This window comes from Malaclemys terrapin, chromosome 1 (assembly GCF_027887155.1).
Source record: "Malaclemys terrapin pileata isolate rMalTer1 chromosome 1, rMalTer1.hap1, whole genome shotgun sequence".
Lineage (NCBI taxonomy): Eukaryota > Metazoa > Chordata > Testudines > Emydidae > Malaclemys > Malaclemys terrapin.
Window position 1 is genome coordinate 24,264,855 of NC_071505.1, and position 20,368 is coordinate 24,285,222.

A 20,368-nucleotide genomic window follows, 5' to 3' on the forward strand; every position below is an offset into this window, starting at 1 on the left:
TGGGACCTCCAGGACTTCTGCAGTGGCCGGTGTGGCTGGCCCAGGGGCTGCCTGAGGAGCTCGGGCTGCGGCTAGGACAGTCTCGGGCCACGACCCCGTCTCCTCCCCCTCCCCCAGCAGCAGCAGGAGTTCAGGTGTGGGAGGGGGATCAGGGCTGGGGGTTGGGGCACAGGAGGGGGTGAGGACTCTAGGCAGCGCTTACCTTGGGAGGCTCCCTGGAAGCGGTGACATGTCCCTCCCTCTCAACTCCTAGCTCTGCGCGCTGCCTCCGCCTGCAGGCACCGCCCCAGCAGCTCCCAGCCAATGGGAGCTGCGAAGCCGGCACTTGGGGCGGGGGCAGCGCGTGGAGCTAGGAGCTGAGAGAGGGACATGTCACCACTTCCGGGGAGCCTGCCAGGCCCACCAACCTCCTTGCCCCATCCAGCACCAGCAGGAGTCCCGGACCACACGTTGCCTGCCCCCCCGTGAGCACCTGTGGCAAGATTTAGTCAGGGTTATATAGTACAAGTCATGGGCTGTTAATTTTTGTTTATTGCCTGTGACCTGTCCATGACTGACTAAAATTACCCGTGACTAAAACGTAGCCTTATTCATAACTCACCCTTCCTCTTTCAATCTCTCCTGAGTAACAACTGTACTCAAACAATTAAAATACCTGGAACATTAAATGCTGCAAACAAAGTTCTACTTTACACCCCTTAAAAATGAGATGTTACGGCCAGGAAGAAAAGGCAATGGACTACATTTTCTCTTAAGATGTAAAAACCCCACACCAATATTGCTTAACAAGGGATTGATCAGAGATCAAGGTTTAAAAAGCACTTTAAGTAGAATAGAGGAAAGCTAACAAAAATAAATCAGTTAAGATTTCCAGGTAAGAGCATGGTAGCAAATACAACCAAGTCAGTGTTAACCCAGGGAAACAAAGAGATTACATAAATATATCCAGAGGAAAATCTAGTTGAGAGAAAGTTGAACCATTAATGCAAGGAGATTAATTGGCTCGAAATCAGATATTTACCTCTCCCCCCCCCCCCCCCAAAAAAAAAAAAAAAAGGTAACCTGCAAAGGATAGGAGTTGAACATGTGCTGGGATTTTGCGCTTCTCTATGATGTGTAAAGATGACCTGAAATATTAGAGGGTTTTTTTGTGTTTGTGTGGTTTTTTTTTTTTAACCTTGGAAATTCAAGTCAACAGAAGATTATCAACTGCGAAACTGGTAGAATGACTTCACAAGTACCAAGCAAGTAGAACCTGACTAAAGGGGAAGCAATTTTTATTCAGACTGCTTAAAACTCAATAGTTTTTATTAATATCGGATTAAGAAATGACTAAAACACAAAGAGTTGGTTTAGATTCAATGCTCTGCCCCTTCAATTATAAGTCTGAGAAAGACTACAAACAGCATTTGAGAATTACAAGTCTTCCAGCAAAACCTGATTTGATATTCATGCTATTTCAAAGACAAAAAATAGGGAAAATGTTTTGACAAACCTTTTGTCTTCTTTATACATCATGAAGTGGTAAAATGAAGCAACAATCTATCAGCTGGTTTTGATCAAACACTCTAAGGCAGACATACTTAGACTGAGGCCCAGGAGCCGCAAGTGGCTCTTTAAATGTGTCTCCTGCGACTCTTTGCAGCACATATTAAAACACCATGTGATTTAATTATTAATCAAAGTTATTAACCAATCAGGATGCTTTTACTACATTATTAAACAACTGTCCTCAACTCCAAGCAGGACAAAGGAAAGGGAGACTTAAGTTTAAGTTAACCTGGTGTCCCATCTACATACAGTTTGCACTTCTGGTAAGCACAAGTTTTCCTCATGTAGATGAACGTTCAGCAGACAGCTAGATAGATACGAGTTTGCAATCATTTCAGAGTAAGTAATAATCCCTTCAGTACGGCTATAGTGAAGTTGCAATTAGAATACTGTATTTGGTTCTGAACACTAGAAGTAGAAGGATCAACATATAAAAGGAAAGTTTAAAAGAGCAAGATAGATACACACACAACTTGACTACTACTAATCAACTTATAATGGCTAGGTTAAGGGTTAGCTGGAGATAGTCTACAGAGCCCAAGCATAAAAACCACACAGAAGCAGAGTAGTTAAACATTAATATTTTCAAATTGTGGCCAACACTTGCATCTTTGTGATTTTTGGAGGGCAGGGACCATGCCTTTTTATATTTGTGCCTAAAACATTAAAAAAATCTTCCAGAAAGAATAGTTAATATTAATTAATAAAAAGTGCCAAATAAAGGACAACGTAAGTATGTAAATACTCCTTTACCCCGATATAACGCTGTTCTCAGGAGCCAAAAAAAAAAAAAAAATCTTACCACGTTATAGGTGAAACCGCGTTATATCGAACTTGCTTTGATCCGCCAGAGTGCGCAGCCCCACCCCCCCAGAGCACTGCTTTACCGCGTTATATCCGAATTTGTGTTATATTGGGGTAGAGGTGTATTTAAATTATTTGAACACTTAAGCAAAAGCTTACTTAGCATAAGAAAGTCATATACTTTAGGAATAATGGCATTAAGAGAGATGTATTAGACTATGGAACAGTTTCCCAAATAAAGTAGGGGAATCTTCTTTGTTTTGCCTATATAAAGTTAGACAAGATAAAACCACTAGCATATGTACAACGTGGAATAATCTTGGATTGGCAAAGTGGACTGCATGGTCTAGTATAGTGGTTTTCAACCTTCTTTCATCTGTGGACCCCTACAAATTTTTGAATGGAGGTGCAGACCCCTTTGGAAATCTTGGACAGCCTGTGGACACACAGGGATCTGCGGACCACAGGTTGAAAACCATTATACTAAAGTTTCATTTTCCATAAACTGATACTATTGGGGCGAAAATCAACCCTCCCAAGGCAAAATTGTTGCATAACCAACTATAAAACTAGGGAGAAAATAAGTTCTCTATCAGTATAGCCCAATGACAGAAGCAGTAAACTGAACCCTATGAACCATTGGTCTTGCTTAACAATACCTCTGTTCCTAACAACCTCCATTCCTCAGTAAGTTTTCAATGTTTTTTTGGTGATAAGTCAAATATGTTATGCATCTATTCTTAATACAATCTGCAGAAAAACCACATATTTAAATTGCCAGCCGATGAAAAAGTACTAGTACTACACAGCAAGTCAGTGCACACACCCCTAGCAATTTGGATTCCCGGATATGATTTAATTAATTCAAAAGTGGAATTAATTTGTATATTAACACAGACAATGTACTAGGCACTGTCCACATGTATGAAGACTGTCCCTGCTCCAAAGAACTCTCAGTCTAAGACACGCAAGGGTAAGGATGGTACAAATAAAGAGTCAAAAATATATACTTATTACATTTCAAAAATAGTCCCAAATGCTATTCCACTTCTGAAGTGATCAAGTTAGCTAGTGATGAAGTGAGTCTGAGGAAGTATTTGAGGGAGGAAAGGATGTTGAAAAAATGGTTACTCACCTTCTCGTACTGTTGTTCTTCGAGATGTGTTGCTCATACTCATCCAATTAGGTGTGTGCACGCCTCGTGCACAGTCATCGGAAAGTTTTCCCCCAGTAGCACCCGTCGGGTCAGCTGTGGAGCCCCCTGAAGTGGAGCCTTCATGGCGCTCAATATATGACCCTGCCGACCCGGCACCTCCTCAGTTCCTTCTTGACAGAGGGGAAGGCGGGCAGGTTTGGAATGGATATGAATAGCACATCTCGAAGAACAACAGTTCTGAGAAGGTGAGTAACTGTTTTTTCATCATCCTTTCCTCCGTCAAACTCACTTCATCACTAACTAACTTGATCACTTCAGAAGTGGGACGAGTGATTGCTCCTATTGATTCCAGTTAGGTGACACCCAAATCTTACCTTGGTGGTGGGGTCGGAGTTATGGAATTGCTGACTGAAGCACCGCTCTGCCGAAAGCTGCATCATCTCTGGTATGCCGGATGATGGCGTAATGAGAGGTGAACGTATATACACCGAGGACCAAGTTGCTGCCCTGCAGATTTCTTGCATCAGGACCTGGGCCAGGAATGCCGCTGATGAGGCCTGAGCCCTCGTGGAGTGCATCAAAAGATCCAGGACTGGTATTTCCGCCAGCTCGTAGCACATATGGATGTATGACGTGATACAGGAAGATATTCTTTGAAATGAGACTGGGAGACCTTTCATCCAGTCTGCCACCACTGTGAATAACTGGTTCCACTTCCTGAATGGTTTAATGCACTCGATGTAAAACGCTAGTGCTTGCGAACATACAGAGAGTGCAGCCTCCCTCACGGCTACTGGCATGAGGCTTAAGATAAAAAACAGGCAGTAAAGTGTCCTTACTAGTGTGGAAGTGTGACAACCTCAGGAAGAAAGGCCAGGTGAGGTCTGAGTTGCACTTTATCCCTGTGGAAAACCGTATAAGGTGGGTCTGAGGTAAGGTCAGACACTCTCCTTGCTGATGTAACGGTGACCAGAAAGGCTACCTTCCATGACAGATAGAGAAGGGAGCAAGTTGCCAGAGGTTCAAAAGGGGGCCCCCCATTAGCCTGGAGAGGACCAGTTTAAGGTCCCACGTGGGGACAGGCTGTCTGATCTGGGGATGTAGGCGTTCCAGACCCTTGAGGAACCGACCAACCATAGGGGTGGCGAAGATATAGCATCCAGACGCTCCTGGGTGGAAGCAGCGAGGTGTACCATTATGGAGGACACTGCCAGGCCTTGCTGTTTCAGGTGCAGAAGGTACTGTAGGATGAGAGGTACAAGTGTCTGAAGAGGGGGTGTTCGACGCTGGTCACATGAACACACAAATCTTTTCCACTTTGCCAGATGTGTGGCTCTAGTGAAGGGCTTTCTGCTGCTGAGTAGGACCCCAGAGCTGATGCATCCGTTACTAGGGACAAGGAAGGCTGAGGGCTGTTGAAGGGGACTCCTTTGCATGCTGTCCGAGGGTCGACCCACCACTGAAGGGACTCGAGCACCTTCCCTGGTACAGACACCACTAAATTCAGGCTGTTGCATCCTGGGAGATCGGCCAAAGTGAGCCATGCCTGTAGAGGCTGAAGCCTCAGTCTGGCATACTGGGTCACGTAAGTGCAGGCTGCCATGTGGCTGAGGAGACTCAGGCATCCCCTTGCTGTAGTGGTTGGGTGTTGCCTGAGGCCTTGAATGATGTCCATCATGGCTTGGAATTGGGACTCTGGCAAAAGTGCTCTTGCCTGAACTGAGTCTAATACCGCCCCAATTAATTCTATTCTTTGGGTTGGTGCCAAGGTTGACTTGTTCAAGTTGAGGAGACCCAGTCTCTTGAATGTGGATCTGACCAATCGGACTTGAAACTCTACCTGCCCTTGGTGTGGCCCCTGAGCAGCCAGTGGTCAAGGAAGGGGTATACCTGCACCTGCCTCCAACGGAGGAAAGCAGCCATGACCAACATGCACTTGGGTGAACACTTGGGGGATTTTGAGAGGCCGAATGGAAGGACCATGAATTGATAATGTTTGTGGTCGACCACGAAGCATAGGAATTGCCTGTGTGCAGACCGAATAGCTATATGGAAGTATGTGTCTTTCATGTTGAGGGCGGCGTACCAGTCTCCTGGATCTACAGAGGGAATAATGGTTCCCAGAGAGACCATGTGGAACTTCAACTTTACCATGAACTTGTTGAATCCTTGTAGATCTAGAATAGGTCTGAGATCCCCCTTGGCTTTAGGGTTTAGGAAATATCAGGAATAGAATCCCTTTCCCCTAAGCTCCTGAGGAACCTCCTCCACCACTCCCATGGCGAGGAGTGCCCGCACCTCCTGGATAAGGAGTTGCTTATGAGAAGGGTCCCTGAAGAGGGATGGGGAAGGGGAGTTGGAGGGAGGGTAGGAGCAGAATTGGAGAGAATATCCCACTTCTACTGTACGGAGAACCCAGCGGTCCGAAGTTATTTGGGACCAAGCACGGTAGAAGTGGGGTAGACGATTCAAGAAAGACGGGGAAGGATCCAGAATAGAGGCTGGTGCGCCGTCCTCAGGCGCACCTTCAAAAGGCCTGCTTCGAACCCAACGATGGTTTAGTCAGGCCCTGGTCCTGCCCAGGCGGAGGGTTTGAAGGCTTTCATCTGCTATTGCTGCTCCTTCTCCTATAGAAGTCCTACCTCAGTTGAGGAGGATAGGAGTGTTGCTGCTGAGGCTTGAAATGTTTACGTTGGGTTGCCGGGGTGTACATACTCAAGGTTTTCATGGTAGTCCTGGAGTCCTTTAGGCTATGCAGCCTAGAGTCAGTCTGCTCTGCAAACAGAACTGCCCCATCAAAAGGCAGGTCCTGCATGGTCTGTTGAACCTCGGGCAGGAGTCCCAAGGCCTGCAGCCATGAACTACACCTCATGGCAATATTGGAGGACAAAGTGTGTGCTGCTGAGTCTGCAGGGTACAGTGAGGCCTGTAAAGAGGTCTGTGCCACCGCCTTGCCCTCCTCTACTATCGCTCCAAACTCCTCCCTGGACTCTGTTGGCACTAGCTCCTTAAACTTGAGCACCAAGTTCCAGGCGTTGAAGCTGTATCTACTCAGAATTGCCTGCTGGTTGGCAATCCTGAGTTGCACTCTCCCCGTAGAATACACTTTGCGCCCAAATAAATCTAGGCGCTTGGCATCCTTGGACTTAGGCTCTGGGGCTTGTTGTCCCCATTGCTCCTTTTAGTTTTCTGCAGCCACCACCAAAAGCTGCAGGTGTGTGAAGAGGTATTTGTACCCCTTAGATAGGACAAAATACTTCCTCTCCACACCCTTCGTGGTGGGAGGGATGGAGGCCAGGGTTTGCCAAATGGCCTTAGCATTGGCCTGTATAGTCTTGATGAGGGGTAGAGCCATGCTAGCTAGCTAACTAATCAACTACAAAATACAAACAGTCTGAATCAGAAGCTAGGGAAACATGGAGAACTTGCAAAGCAAGACGCCACAGTTCCAATGACCATCACTGGTGGTAAGAAGGAACTGAAGAGGCACCGGGTCGGCAGAGTCATATATTGAGTGCCATGAAGATACCACTCCAGGGGGCTCCACAGCCGACCTGACGGGTGCTGCTAGGGGAAAAACTTTCCGACGACTGTGCACGCAGCGTGCGCACACTTAATTGAAAACTATATGAGCAATCACTCGAAGAAGAAAGGCCTTCAGTGTGTATGGGGCAGCATGGTAGAGAGTGCAAAGACATGAGAAGTGAACTAATGGAGTAGTCCCAAGATGGACTTCTGTGATGTGGATGAATACACACAAGAACCAACAACAGATAAACAAGGAGGGGCAGAGTTATGAAAGCCTTTGAAGGCAAGGAAAGAAACTTGTATTTAATGCTTTGGAAAAGAAAGATCCAATGGAGGGATTCAAATATGGGGGTAACAGTCAGAAAAGCAGGGTTAGAAGAGGATCTTAGCTGCTGAGTTTTGAATGGACTATAAAGGGGAAGATTAAGGTGTCTGAGACCAAAGAGGAGGATGTTGCAGTAGTCAAGATGGGAGATAGAACCTGCACTAAAGATTTAGCTGTAGAGCCAGAAAGAAAACATAAGGTCTTGGAAAAGCTTTGTTAGAACACAACAAAATTAGGATATAGCCTGAACGTGTGATGTAAGGGAGCTGGGAGTTGGAAGATTTCCAGAATACAGGGCAAAGGAAACAAACAGGGGAGGATGTGGGCAGTGAGAGGAAAGAGAATTCATTTTGGACCAAGTTTAAGTTGATGGCAAGACATCCAGGAAGAGCTATCAGAGGAATAGGCTTTATGCTAATTAAAACAACTGTTCACAATACACAGCAGCATGTATTCTGGGGACAAAAGTTAGTAAGACTGCCAAATTACTTCCCTGAAAATTTCAGAGATGAAACAGCAGAGATGTTAGAGCTCAAAAGTCTGTGCTTTTACAGACAGCATGCACCTTGCATAGCACTCACGTGCACTCTACTGGCAGTTCTGGCGTTTACAAGCCCTTCATTTATATGCACTATACAACTCACATAATTTTTGACAAGTATATTTTTACAAGGCAATTGGAAATTCGCATGCAGTTCTTTAAAATTAAGACAAATCATTCTAAAGGGTCTGGAAAACGAAGTTCCATTCTAGTTAGAAATGCTACATAGACTAATTTTGCTTATTCACTGTATCACAGAAGTGGTTTGCGGGATAGTGACAAACCCTTACCACATATGGCAGCGGGGGATGTTCTTTTGACTGGAACAATTGAGTGTTAGAAATACACTTCCTGCTTTCATAATGGCTGAAACTCAGCATTGTGAATTGTTGAAATTCTACTCAACTGCATCCTTCAAAGTTGCTTCAGAAAAACCTTGGGGTTTGTTTGGCCTTTTTTTTTTTTTTATTAAAAGTCTTAGGTTAACATATGAACTGCCACTACAGTAAGTCAACAATTCAGTCAGTTTGAGAGTGCAAAATCGGTCACTTTTGCAGCCATCTTATTTATTGGTTATCCAATTCACACTAAAAACCTGCAATAGAGGTACATTGCTCAATACCACACAAGATACATATTCATATAAACTTCTCTTTCACAGTGTATGTGAAGAAATATTTTAGCTTGTTTTCCATATGCTGCCTATCTAGGCTTAAAGAACACCATTTAAAAAACTGAATATTTACTTAGAATCAACTGACTCATTTTGCCTCCTTCCTTACCCTCCATCATAAGGACAAGCATTCAGCAGATGCTTACATAAGAAATAGTGACATATCACTAGGGCCTTGTCTACAATAGCAGTTTGCAGCAAGTATTCCCCTGTTGCTTAACCACCTGTGCAGTTCTAGGGGTGACCGAAATGCTGGGAGAGTTAATATAGACAAGGTTCAAGCATTTACCATTGTTTTGACTAGATTTGCTTTGAGCAACATTTGATAACATGGTGGTAAAATACCACCTCTTAGCCGATGCTATGGGTCCCACCATTTTGTTGTCTCTCTCTCTCACACACACACACAGATGCATACTGTTGTAGTGCAACAAAAGGAGATTTTAAGAAGTTCAGTGCAAGACAATGTGACTTTTCTAACAACCATGCAGAAAAACCAATATGAAAATCAAAGTTTGCTTCCATCTATCAGGTTGTCTTCACCAAGAATCTAAAACTATGTGAGTGTCCTACCTTTGCAAAAAAGTTATTTCTTTACAACCTACCCAAAGCATCAGAACAGACACACACAGATACCTAAAAAAGTCTCTCTTCCAGCATAAGCTTCACAAGACTGCTTTTCCCACCATAAGCTTTACTCTGTACTGCTATTTCAAATATGCAAAAAGGACCCAGTGTACTGTATTCAACTACCCCTTTGCCTCCAGTATTAAAAAAAAACAAACAAAAAAAACTCACTCTGCCTTCAGGCAGCATGTTTACCACTTTTTCAAAGATGGAGGAAACAAACTTTAAAGCACAGTATCAACCAAAATCTAGTCAATTGAACTTTTTTTTTTTTTAAAGGTAGTTTCAGGCATCATATTTGCACCTAGATCCCCTATCAATTTTTATGGTTTCCAGAGTCATCATCTTAAAAAGCACTTTTCATCTTTTGCTGTGGGAAAATACTAGAAGTTTTGTCAAAATTTGTGGCATAGGTAAAGAGATATAGACAAAACTGTAATTTTGAAATTGGCAGTGTCACATTATCACTATCTCCTGACAGTGCTTGAAAATGCCCCTACTTGGGGCAAACAGGAATCTTTCCCCAGCTAGGGCCATTAGCCTTTAGCCATTAGCGCTCTGGCCACCGGGGAGAGCTGAGCCGCGGCCGGGCACTCCGTCCTCCTCCCAGGGCTCCGGCTGCCCTCCCCCCGGCCGCCGGGGAGAGCGGAGCCCCGGCTGCCCTCTCCCCCCTGCCCCCCCCGCCCTCCCCTGACATGCGGGAGGGGGTGGGGGGGCAGCCGGAGGCTTTTTTGCCTGGGGCGGCAAAAAAGCCAGAGCCAGCCCTGCTTCAAATTTACCCTTTGCAGACACCCAATACCAACAACGGATAATTATACCAGTGTAACAAGGCCACTGTGCATTACAGAATTCTGTGAATTAGCAGACAAGTTTTAAGAATAAAGCAACATCACAAAAATCAGTTTGCTGAATTTGACAACTGTAGTTTAGTTTTAATCCTGAAAATGTGGCATTATACAAGTAATGAAGCCTCAGCTATATATAAATGTATGCATGTATAATCTGATTTCAACTTCCTGCCCACAGCTCATACTATTATTGCAGCAAGGTCATTTTTATTATAATAAATACAGCATACACTACGATATAAGTGGACTAGCACAGTAATTTCAGTTAAGTCATTTGAGAGTACTCTAGCACAGTTACACAGTCTACTAGGTAAGGATAACAGCATTTCCATTATATCAACTATTTTCAAATAGTTTACACTATGTTGCTCTGGGTTAAAGGATGGCAAAGAAGGTCTCAGGGCAACAGCAAAAAAAGCATTTTAAAATTAACAGAAACCAAATTATAGGTTCCCTAACAGACTAGCTGCTTTGAAGGAATTTTGCAATAGTTTATTTAAAATTTAGTTACAGAAATAAGCCTGAAAAGGTATGCTTTGTTGCTGTGCAAATTAAAGAGAGATCACATTTTCAGATCCCTACAATACATTAGCACCCAAAGCAAGGCAAGAATGAGGCAAGCTTCAACCTGCATCCTTGCTTGGATCATAAACTTAAATTTACTAGATATGTTCTTTCCCTCCCAAGGCACGATCCATTAGCAGCAACGAAAACTGCTTTTGCACATATGTTTGAAGACAATTTGCTGTCTAATGCTTTGTAAAATACCTAATATTTAGAGACTTAAAATGTAGTTACTTTCCTCTGAAGCTTGCATGGTAAAGGCACAGGTCCTATTAGTCAGACCTTTACTAAAGTAGCGTGGTTATCAAAAGAGGGTAATCCTTTAACAAAACTAAAAAAGTCTTATCAAAGCCTTTTGCAACAGCCTCTAATTCTTGACATATTATATTTACTATTAGGAATGCTCGTTATTTTAAAAGTAGCAGTTGCCTTATGGAACAGTATTAAAGTGCACTTGTTGAGTCAGGCTTTATGTATCTCCATTTTTATCAAAGAGGAATTTTGTGTAAAAACAGGGCCTTTGTTTTTATATATTTGTTTCAAGTACTAACAATTTAATTTATTCTCTTCATATACAACTTTATCAATACAAAATATGTTAAATAATTACTGATACATACTACTCACCTGAATCATCCAAACAATTGGATACTTTGGAAACATAAGGTATGTTACGACTTAATTTCCCATTATGTATCCTTAAATATACTTTGCCAATTTTCCTGAGTAATAATGAAAGATACAGCAGTATTATACTTAAAACGTTTTACTAAGTTTGCTATTAACTTATTTGCTTAGGCATTTAAAAAAGTCAAGGGGCTGAAATACTCAACAAACAGGGACATATGGAGTCTCACTTCTAACTGTCTTCAAATTCACTGCAAATTCAGCTTGAGTCAGTAATTTAAGTTCTTTCCATGTGATGGCAATTGGTAGCTAGTGAAAGGGATTGGTGACCTAGTCCAGTTCTCAGTGGACAAGCATTAACATCAAGTGCACACAACTGCATACTTTGTTAGCAGTCTTCAGCAGGGGTACAAAGGACTGAATGACCATGAAAACTGATCAACCTTCTCAGCCCTTTTCTGTAGGGTTGATGCATGCTAGCAAGACAGTATGGGAAAGGTGTGTAGCCACTACAGAACAGGTATAGTTCAGACAGATAGATGCCCTCAGTCTTCAAGGCTATCAATCCAGCATCTTTCAATCATGTCACCTTTGGTGAGTAATTGCACATTTTATTACTGTGACCGCTGTCTTTCCCCTTCCCAATCTCCATCACTCTTTTGCTCTTCATTTCATCATGTATGAAGTTAGACAGTAAAGTTATTTCGGAAAAAAATCTTGTGTAATTAAGATGTACTCTCAGGCACCTATTACCATTTTGTTTAATGCAAGATAAATCCTTTGTTTGAAATTCTCCCTTATCAATAGAAATTCCAAATGCTCTTCCTGCCTTCTTATGCTCTGGAACAGGCTGTTTCACATGATTGTTTGCTTTTATCCCCATTTACACTGAAAAAATTTATAACAAATGAAAAAGCTTTACAACAAATTGTTAGAATGCACTGAGCTTGCAACACACATCCACTGCCTTGTCTCTAAACATCTTGATAGTTTTACAAAGGTTAGGTGGTAGCAATGAATTGGTGCAAGTTCTTTAGATCATATCCAGCAAAAAGGCAGTTTCTCCCAAATGTTGATAGGAAGCTGCAAGTGTTCAACATACAGTTATACTCAAAATGTGCTGCCTCACATTTGGAAGTTACCAGAAAGCCCTTACCTCCAGCTCCAGAGCCTGGCAGTAGAGGACAAGAGCTTCTGGAGTCCTCAAATACACCGTACATCTGTGGTTAGGAAGCGGGCTGTTTATGGATGTTTGCCAAAAAATACTGCTGCATGAACATTTTAACTGTTGCAAGAACAAGACAACCAAGCAACTGTTTCCTTGTTTGGTGCATGACATTAGACCATCCAAAACCTTATGGTATTTAAACAGACACAACTAGGTGTTGACACTAACACCTCTGATGGTGTCTCTAAACCAGTGGTTTTCAACCTTTTTTCATTTGTGGACCCCTAAAAAAATTTCAAGTGGAGGTGAAGACCCCTTTGGAATGTTAGGCCATAGACCACAGGTTGAAAGCCCCTGGTCTAGACTAGTCAAAGTGGTCAAGATTAAGCTTAAACATTTTACCTAACCATGACATTTTCCTAGTGCAGATTCGGGTTAACACCTTGTGGCTGGTCACCATCCTGCGTAGGCTTCCCCGAGGGTGAAGAGTGACCAGCTAAATAGCACGCATCTATGCTAAGGAAAAAGTAGAGATTATGCTGTGATTAGATAACACAAGTTTGCAAGCCTTAAACACTGCCTTGTCTAGTCTAGGCAAATCTGGAGTTAAGTAGCGTGCTAGGTGGTGATGTTCATAGAAAGGAAGCAAGTATACACATTTGATGCTATTTGGCTGGAAAAATGTTTCTGCAAGTCTGTTAATTGGTCATCAATACACTGAGGAATGTACATTTTTAAAAGCTTAGGGGACAAAGTGCTCATACAGGAGGAGTTATATTTACTATGCACTTTTATCCCATACTTACTTTCTACGTAGCTGCTCAAAAAGTAGTTTAATCTGTAGCACACAAGAAACGGTTACACCAATAAATGAGCAACAGCTACAATAAGCACTAGTTCAGTCAAAACTGTTTGATTACCATGTACAAGCAACATTCCACCTCAAATATTTTCAGAGGAAACTATCCACCTTATCCAAATGAATTTTATTCTATTCAGGATCTTATAGTACAATCATCCTACTAGCTGAACATCTAGTAAGAGCTACAGAGCGAAAATATTAGTCAGCAGAAGAGGAAAGACTAGAATTCATTTTATACTGTCTCCCGCTCTCCCTGGAGCATTTCCCCTAGGCCAAAGTGTGTGAATATATATATCATTAGGGATTGGTAGATAATAGTGTCCTAACAATGTGAATGACATTAATACATTTCACCATGGTCAGACAACATAGGTTCCTAAATTGTATATTACTTTTGAGCTCATCTTAAATTGCTTTGCGGACCATTCAAAAACCAAAATCAGGCAACATCACTGTGGCAATTACAGCAAGCGTTTACATGGAAAAACAACAACAACAAATTACTTACCATTTCAAGCTGTCTAATATAACAAATTTTCATGTTCCTGAAAGTTAATCACAAGTGTTTCCTTTTTCTCTGTATTTCATCTCCCACTCCCACCTGTTCTGTTATCCACATGTACTTTTTGACATCTGCTCCCTTTCTCCTCCAACTCCCCTTCCTTGCCTGTCACAGCCCACTTATGGGCACCCAAACCTAATAGTCAGAGCCAGAGTCCGCAGTTACGAGACAGGAGTCAGCTGGGTCAGGCTACTGGGATATCAGAAGTGGGAAACAAACTGGAGATCTGAACCATGAATCAGGTGGGGTCAGGATACCAGGCCAAAAACAAGAAACAAAATGGAGCTCCAGAACCACCAATCAGATGCCAGCAGCCAAGCCAAGTCAGGATGCCAAGAAATTTCAAGCAGCAGGAAGCACAAGGTACACAGTCCGGAGCAGGGTAGAGCCAGCTGTTTGGTCACCTTCCTGTTCCTGCTGCTAGCTGCAGTAGAGTCAATCAGCTGCTCTGGGGCTCTGCCAATCTGCTCTCACGAATAGAGCCTCATACTGAGGTTGGGCTTCACAGGTCCCAGGTAGGCCACTGTCAGCAAGCTGCCAGATGGAGGATTGGGGTGTTCCTACTCCTATGAACCCTGCGGACCTGGGTTCAAGACCCCTGGGTCATGACACCCCCTACTGAAGACCTTTCCTTCACATCCTTTTGGCTCTTTCTACACAAAACATTTTGGAAAGAAGTCTCCACATGGGACAGTTCCATCAGTTGTAGGAATGGTGGGAGTACTCCTAAACACCAGCACTCTTACAGCTACCTGAAAAGGTCTAACCTGGAGGATCTGCTTGGTCCTTGGGGACATTTGACCTGGCTAACAAAAAATATTGGTGCTTCCTACTTATTATGTATTGTCCATTTACCTGTCAGTGAAGGCCCAGGCCTACAAAACATCTTTCAATAAGGATGACCTCAACTAAAAAAAGCTAAGGTTTTGGAAAAACTCAAGTAGGATTTGTATAGATAGGGCTGGGAGTATATATTTAATCAGGAAGCGTTACAACTCATCTGCTTCTGTGTCCAAGCTTTTATTTCTGATTACAGCAGCCCCTACAACTTACTCAAAGCAGTTATTCCCTTCACCTCCCCCAATAATCTGTTGTATACAGTCCAGTTTTTGCCTCTGGATGCTCAGTAGTGACATGGTAATATGACTGACTGCATGTTAGATATAATTATGCTCATATTAGACACTAAAGGGATTTCATTAAAGAATGGCTCACTTGATTTCAAAGCGCATGCCAGAGAATCCATATTTGTTATTCCAAAAGTGGGCTTGAATGCTGTATAAAATGCTTTACCAATTCTATATATTTCTATTTTAGAGCTCACAGATTTACTAACCAATCCTGAAATAGTGTAAACAACCAATACTAGCACTGCCCCATTCCCAGCTGATTTTATGAACATCCTGTGGTGTCTGAAGAATGCTCAGTTACCCCTTACAAAATTCCAACAGTGTCACACTTTGACCTCTCCAGACTTCAGTGCGGCAAGAATACTTTTAATACTGTCAAATGAATTTCAATAAAAGTACTTCTATGCAACACCACACACGAGTGATATAGAAATCAGACTTGTAGAGTAGGAAATATAATCTGAAGGGGTAAGAGAAGGTCTCACATAGAAAATACAGCTTTTTATCTTAACTGGACAAAACATGCTTAAAATTATTTTTACCCCTTCCTTGAGACTCTGCCTGGAAGCCAAGGAATGTGCTTGTTATAAATGGCCCTTTATAACTGAGCTCAATAGCATTTTAGATCCAGAGAGAAGTAGCCTCATTAAAAAGAGAAACTTGTACCGAGACTTCAACTGTAATAACCCCAACTAATAATCAGCACAATATTTAGGGACTGGCAGAGGAAATTTTCATGTTGTAATTCTTCACATTTAGAATATTTGTCAATTCTTGGCCAATAGCTGTATTCTTGTCAGTCCAACTGTGCACGCATTTCAACTAGATGCCAATTCTGTTTTCAGAAGAGACAGAAAGAAAGAGCAGAACAGGGAACAAAGCTTTCTGAACTATTTCAGGAAGAGAGGAGTTATACAGCAGACATTCAAATATAATTAGAGCAGCTGTTGCTCACAGAGACAGCCAACCTAGAACCATGTTTTCAGTTGGTCACCTATACAAAAGCGTGAAGGTAATTTTATACATTTGGTCTATACTAAGAGTTCATTATGTTTCCATAGTTGAGCACTCAATGTCACAAAACATCAAAGTTGAATACACAACGCAATTTTAATTCTGCCCTTCTGTGCACACATAATACTAAATAATACAGGGCAATACACTTTTTCTAATACACAACTTTTTCCCCTACAACTTAGATACATGAAGTATCTTTTACTACTCTGTACACCCAAAAAAGAGTCCATGAAAGATTTCTTGCCACATCCACTGTGCTCCTTTCCATGTTGCAAATTGTATACCTTTTATCTGAGAAACAGGATCTAATCACATAGTTAGTGAGGTACTGAGCAAATACTTAAAGTTGCAATTGCATCCTTAACTATGGTCATTTTCATACCTGAATACTTAACTATACAACCTTAAAGGTGACTGAAAAGATCGAGCCACGTGCCCTATTTTGCTTCTTTATGATGCATAAAGAAGGTCTGAAAGATTATTTCTTTTGAATCCTCCCCTCACTCCACCTCCCACTCTCCTATTTGCATTAGGAACTCAAGTTCTGTCCAGGCTAAAATACTGATGACCGGAGAACTAGCAAAATGGTGATATTACAAGAGTTAAGTGTGAAAGTTGAGCTACTAAGGCCATGTCTACATTACAAACTTTGGTCAATGCAAGAAACATCAGCATAAAACAGCTGCAATTAGTGTATCACTTGTGTGCATGTATCACATGGCTCTTTGCATCAGCGCTGCGCATACTCACCAGGACTGTGTGTGTCGATGTCCAGTGCATCATCAGTAGGTATCCCAGTGAGCAACTCATCATCCAGCAGACTGTCTTGGGAAATTTTGGCAATGCATGGTGGGACAGAAACGAGACCCATAATTTTCTCACCTTTTTAAAAAAAATCCCACAAAACCATGTGAGACTTCTTACAGTCTGCCATCTTTGACAGAAGCATGGAGTCCACACAGCTCTACACTATGGTCATGAATGTTGCAAACACAAGACGAATGATCCACCAGCACGTGCAGACGCACAGGACAAACTGCAACAATGGGGACGTGATGGTTTCATGGAAGATAGATTACTGGGGGACATAACGAAAAACAATTCAAGGTGTTGGTAGCATTCATGGAGCAGCTTAGTACAATGCCACTTCTGGGCCAGAGAAATGGAGCACTGACCGGTGGGATTGCATCGTAACACAGATTTGGGATGATGAGTAGTGGTCGCAGAACTTTCTGATGTGAAAGGCCACATTTTTGGATGTGCGTAGGGAGCTTGCCCTAGCACTCCACTGCAGGGACACCAGAATTAGAGCTGCACTGACAGCTGAGAGGTGAGTGACAATCACCTTGTGGAAGCTTGCAATGCCAGATCACTACCCATCAGGGGAAAATTGCTTTGTAGTTGGAAAATCCACAGCGGGGGATGCAAATGGGCAGAGCCATTGTCTCCTGCTATGCAGGACTGTGAGTCTCAGTAGTGCACAGGACATAGTGGATGGATTTGCAGCAATTGGCTTCCCAAACTGTGGTGGGACAATAGATGGCATGCATATCTCTTTCTGGCAAAAGCCCACTTTACTACAGAGTATATCAACTGAAAGGAATACTCGTCTATGGTTATGCAACCACTGGTGAATTACCAGGGATGCGTCATTGACAGTGTTGGCTGATCAGAGAAGTTGCATGATGCTTGCATTTTTAAGAACATAAGGTTTTTCAAAAAGCTGCAAGCAGGGACATTCTTTCTTGACCAGCAGATTAACATTGGCAATATTGAAATGCCAATAGTGATCTTGGGGAACCTAACCTACCCCTTCCTACTCTGGCTCATGAAGCCGTACACTGCTCACCTTGACATCACCAAGGAAAGATTCAACTACGTCTCAGTGGATGCAGAATGACAGTTGAATATGCTTGTGATAGACTGATGGAACATAGGAGTTGTTTACTCACAAGACTGGATCTCAGTGAAAAAAAATCCCAATGGTTATAACTGCCTGTTGTGCCCAGCATAATATCTGAGGCAAAGAGAAAAAATGCCACCAAGGTGGAGGTGGAGTGGCTGTTGGCTGAGTTTGAACAGCCAAACAAATGCTATTTTAGAAGAGCTCAACACGGAGCTATGCGGTTGAGGGGGGCTTTGAAAGAGCACTTTAACTGTCAGCCTCCGTAATTTGGTGTTATGGGACGGTGCTCCATCTGGGGGCTATTAGGAATTTTGGTGTTTGTTGCACATTTAGGAATAGAATACTATCTATTAAGTTTGCTGTGCTTGCTGTACATTTATCACTATTACTATGTTTGTCACTGATCCTATGAGTTCTGTCACCTGTACGACAAGTAGTGGGTGCTTTCAAATAACACTAGGCATTCTGCAGCTTACGTTGTGAAGCAATAAAGATGAATTGTTTACCAAACAGTTTTATTGCATACCAAAATTAGTGCAAAAAACAATGAGCAGTTAAAAACAAAAACAATAACTTCTGAAAGTAACAGAACAAGTGGGAAAATATTCACATCCATTTCAGTTTATTTTAGCTATCCATACAGCAACTGTGGCTCTCACAGGTCTGTGAATGTGAAGCTATAGTTGTGCTTGCAGTCCCCTACAACGGAATGGTAGGAGTAGGGATGCAACCCTTGATGGAACATTGAGGGGTGTGTGTAAATGGAATTCTCTTCACAGTCAGCAGAGAGGCAGCCAAGTGACTGTTGAACCTGTAGGTCAACAACAGCGTGCAGCATTAGTGTTTGCTGCCGGGGAAGACCCATTACTTCCTGGTGCATCTCTCTCTGACTCCTGGGTCTCTCTCATCACTGTCCACAGTATTCACCCTCCAGGCCATCTGCTCATGTTCCAATGCAGCACTGGCTTGCAGGATCTCACTGAACATATACTCCTGTGACTTCTTCTTTCTTATCATAGTCAGATGTTTCATGAGTGTGAAGGGGGGATCCCTCAAGGCTGCAACAGTAGAAGCTACAGATGAAATACACAGAGGTATCATTGTATATATATATAGTCACAAGGGAAATTGAAAATTAAGATTCACAAATCCCTTCCCTTGCTCCCCTGAAGTTTTAAACAAGACATTTATTGACAGTTCAGCCTTGGAGTATGTGCCTAGCCCTGTTCTCCAGCCCCAGCTGTGGCAAGTATGGCCTGGCCTGGGGTGGCAAAAAAGCCTCCCGCCACCCCCACCCCCTCCAGTGCGGCAGTGGACGACGCCGAGCCTGGCCGCGGACCGCTATCCCCGAGTGGCGAGCCCGGCCGGGGCTCCGCTCTCCCCGGCGGCCTGAGCGCCAGAGGGAGGGCGGCAAGCCTGGCCGGGGCTCCGCTCTCCCCGGCAGCCAGAGCCAGAGCACCGTGCCACGCCGCCCCCCTCCAGGGCTTGGTGGGCTGGTGCCTGGAGCCGGCCCTGGGCCTGGGCGGGTGGAAGAGCTGTTCAATTGCATGAAATAATAAAATTTCAACCATTATTTCCCTGGGTATATGAGTGCAGGGCAGACAGCATTGAGCATTGGCACTATTTTCCACAGGCAGTAGTGATTTTAGCTGGTATCTCACTCCTGAAGGTACAAAGGATCGAGCACAGCTGTTGCTGGTGTCCCAAAACCAGCCAGGCCCATATGCTGCTAGCCTTTTTACTGCAATGGTGCATGCCAAAGTAATCACAGACAGGTGTGGAAAAGTGTTACTGCAAAGGAAGAAATAAGGCTGCCATCCCTAGAAGCCTTCAGCAGAGAATTGCAGAGTACCTCCATGAAAGTTTCATCAAGATCTCTCAGGAGGATTCAAGGGACAGCCCCGTGTACATTAAAGACTGCTCAGCATGCCCTGACCTCACCCCTGGATAACTCTACAAGGGAATGAAAAGCAGATAATTCTACTTCTGTTTGTTGTACTGCTACCTTCCTACTACATGTAAATTAAGGAAAATTCAATAACTGTGTCATCGTATGTTTGATTTGGGCACCGTCTGTACATTTAAACATTGTAATGGGAAAATGCATTCACACACTTACCCTGCAACAGGTTTGCCAGTGCTTGGCTCCTGGGACTGACTAGATTGTGGTGACATCTCAAACAGAGCCTGGCTCATGGCATAGCTCTGCCCTCCCTCCTAATCACATGTTCCTCCTCCTCTTCACTATTCACAGCAGAGGTCTCGGTCTTAGGCTCCTCTGAGGTATCCACAGTGCTCTGTGGGGTGCTGGTGGGGTCTCTGCCAAGTATGGCATGAGCAGCAGGTCTGCAGCTCCGCACCAGATATATGGTTGGCCTCCCTGGCCTTCAGGTACGCGCCTGCCACAGTTCCTTCACTTTCATGTGGCACTCCTGCTGATCCTTATCATATCCGGTCGACTGTATTCCCCCCTGCTTGT

At 43.3% G+C, this 20,368-nt stretch overlaps 1 protein-coding gene across 2 annotated transcripts in view; it reads right to left on the bottom strand.

Moving 5' to 3' along the window:
- Positions 1 to 20,368, bottom strand: part of PTPN12 (protein tyrosine phosphatase non-receptor type 12) — a 137,798-nt gene that overhangs the window by 84,112 nt on the left and 33,318 nt on the right. The gene's annotated exons all lie outside the window — the stretch shown is intronic.